The sequence below is a fragment of the Panicum virgatum genome, chromosome 2K (assembly GCF_016808335.1).
Source record: "Panicum virgatum strain AP13 chromosome 2K, P.virgatum_v5, whole genome shotgun sequence".
Classification (NCBI taxonomy): domain Eukaryota; kingdom Viridiplantae; phylum Streptophyta; class Magnoliopsida; order Poales; family Poaceae; genus Panicum; species Panicum virgatum.
In genome coordinates, this window is record NC_053137.1 from 47,178,777 (window position 1) to 47,182,384 (window position 3,608).

Sequence of the window (3,608 nt, forward strand, 5' to 3'; positions counted from 1 at the left end):
CCTGAAATGTTTCTTCTAACATTTGGCCCGACGTTTGAAACATTTTCTATTGTGATTTTCAGCCGCTAGACCTTGGTACCATCCTCCTAGGCTATATATGCTCCTTGTTTGTGCAGCAGATGGCAGCCGGAACAGAGCTAAATATTGCCTTGAATGTTTTAAATCGGGGGCTAATACATTTAGCGAAAGCTCTTCCAAAAGCTATGAGATCTATAGCGGAGCTATTCATTTAGCGGTTTACAAAATAAAAACATGCATAATGTGGCCAATAACATCAGTAATGTGACCAATATTAGCAAACTTTTCATAGTCATACGTCCATAATAGATAATGGTTTTCATCATGTGGGACGGGCCAATATTGGGCTGAATCGGCGCTGGAAAATGGCTCGGCTTCAGATTTCGGCCTCGTGATGTGAATCATCCTATAACCCGCTAAACGCTATGCAGTTTAGCGCCGATAAATTGTTCGTGGCGGCAATAGCACCAATAAGTATGATATCATAGCGGGAGACACCCTAAAATGCTATTAGCCCGCTAAATTCCACTAATAGCCCGCTATTTCGTACTACGCTTGATACAGACAAAGATGCTCCATGAGACGATCATATTCACACTTGGATGTTAATGCTTCTGTTAGTTCGTGGGCTTTAGCCCATGTTGAGATGTTCTTGGGCTTTAGCCTCTCTCTCCTTCTAGCTTATAGGACGACCGCCTAAAACGTGTCGTGCTCTATGGAAAGGCTGGAAGGCCCAAAATAACCGGCCCATTATATCGAAATTCTGAGTTTCTCTCTCTTTTGACCCGGTGATCGGCAGCATGAAGTTGGTCCCACAATTCTTTCCATCCAAGGCCAGTCTCAGTGGGAGTTTCATCGCAAATTTTATGAGTTGTCCAGGCTACTGACAGTTAAACCATCGCACAATGCCCATTAATTATTTTTTTTGTTCCGGAACAAATTTTTTTTGTTCCCGAACAATTTTTTTTGTATTGCTAGAATAATTAAAAAATTGTTCTGAAATAAAAAAATTTGTTTCGGAACAAATTTGACTGAATTGCATACGTGGGCCAGTTTGTTGGGTTAGTTTAGGCCCAAAACAAACAAGTGGAGTGGAGGAGAGGCTGGTGCGATGGAGCGGCTGAGGGTAACGCGCGTTAGCCCCAGCAGCCCCCATTTTCATGGGCACAATTATTTAAATTGAAAATTAGGTAATTGTGCCAGATGAGTTTTTTGGTGATAAAACTTCTCACATCTTATGAAACCTCATCATTCTCTCTCCTTACCATGTCAGTAAAATTGATGATATTTAATGTCATGAAACTCTCCACAGAATTCCCGTTGAGACTGGCCTAATAAAACTATTTCCGCGTTCCTTTCCTCTTCCCTTTCCTCCTTTCATTTTTTTTCTCCGAATAGATCACAGATTCACATAGACACAGACCACAACAGTGCTTTGTCACCTTTTGTCGCGTTGTCGACCTTTGCATCCTATGGCTTGTAGTATCTTTTCGCAGGTTCGGTGGTGGTCGTATCTAGGCTTGTAGGTTTGTCTGTGTCCTTTCTGTTTTTCTTGCTGTTCTTACTTGTGTACAGATCGAGCACCACTTATTTGGTGGTGCTTCATTTCGGCCTTAACAGCCTCTGTCTATTAAAATATATAATGGTCGAATTGCTTTTATTTTTTAATGAAACACGTGCTCAGGCACGTTCGTGAAAAAAAACAGTGCCAGCGTGAGCGGAGGAGACGGTGGAGCACGTGCCATCGAGCCAGCATGCTGCAGCTTGTGGGATGCGTCAGGCACAGGGTTAAAAAAACCGACCGGAACCGGTCCGGCTACCGCGGTAACCGGTCCGGACCGGTTTCGGTTTGGAGCGGTTACAAACCGGCCCAAATTCAAATTTCAAATTTGAATTCCGAAAAATGGAAAAATCTCAAAAATTCCTAAAAATACTTCAAGTTGCGACGAATCTAATGGTGTTAAAAAATTTCAACAAAAAATTTCATTTGGTATACTTTGCGGGCATTTGAATTTAAACAAAAAAAACGTGCATACAAAAGTATACAAATACAATATAAAACATGTTATACATTATATTAATGTAAAAGTAGTACAAAAGAGGGTTGGAGGATTCATTTAGGCTAAAAACATATTATACAAAAATTCAAATTTTAAACTAAAGTCGGTTTGTTTTCAACAGACCGGTTTCCACTCCAACCGGACCGATTTCCACTCCAACCGGACCGGTTTACCGGTCAAACCGATCGGCTAACCGGTGGAAACCGGTTGAACTGACGTCTATAGTTTGAAATTTGAATTTAACCGGTTTTTACCGGTTTCCAATCAAACCGGTCCGGTTTACCGGAACCGGATCCCGGCGGTTTCAGGGGACCGGTTGGTAAAAGAAATCCCTGGTCAGGCAGCGTCTTCGGTCGGGGAGCAGGGGGAGCTTCGCCCCATTGGAACGGCGGCGGATGCGGCCAGCGTTGCCTGCGGGGAAGAAGCGGCGGCCGCCGGTGAGCTCTGTTGGACCGAATCAGCACAACTGGGGAGCGCAGGAGCGGCAGAGCAAGCACCGCGCGGCTACAGGCCTCGCCGAGTTCGTCCAAATTGGGTTTATAGAGAGTTTTGTAGAGGGTTTTCCTTTATGGAGGACGCCTATGTTGCGTCTGGATCTGTCTGCGTTTTTGATTTATTTATTTTAATTTAATTTCTTTTCGGTGTGTACTGTTCCATCAGTTGGAGATGGCCGGGGTACATCTATGCTCCATCTAGTGGCAGGGGCGGGCCCCACTGAATTCAAGGTATTCAGCTAAATACTCATTATTTTTTAGAAAAAATCAAGTATATATAATGTATACATGTATGTATATTCAGAAAAATAAAAACCAGAGAAAATCTCATGGATCCGCGTATTCTTCTCGAAGTGGTCCGAGCAGCCCAAAAAACAGCCCAATTGGCCAGCCATCTTATCCCTCAGCCCTCCTCACCGGCCCACCCTAGTCCTCTCACGCCGCCCCCTCTTCCAGTAGGTCAAACCCGAGCAGCTGCAGCTAAAGCTACGCTAGCGTCACAGCGGCCAGGCTGCGGACGCGCAGCATGGGTGCGGCAAGCCGATAGGCGGTAGCGGATGCACGCGCACTAGGTGCGGCAAGCCGCGAGGCCGTGCATAGCGGCGGCAGGCTAACCCTAGCGTGGCAGCCTGCGGCGGCCGCCGCCGTTGGCGGCGGCGCGTCTCCGCTCGAGGGGCAAGCGGGCGGCAGCGAGCGCCGAGCACTTTGGCCCTGTTTGGTTGTCTCAGTAGGATAGGTAACACAAATTTTGACCAGTAATTAAGGGTACTAAATAAAATTAATTTATAAAAGTAACTTCACAGCCTTGCGCTACTTCGCGAGATGAATCTAATGAGGTCTTTGGCCGTATAATTAGAGATTAGTAACTGTAGCATTACTGTAGTTAATCATCGATTAATTACCATCATTAGATTCGTCGCGAAAAGTTATGCTCATCCCTGAAGAGGTTTTGCAAATAAATTTTGTTTAATACTCCATGCATATAAGATTCTCTTGTTGCGCTAGTTGCGCTACAAGAAACCAAACGGGGCCTTTG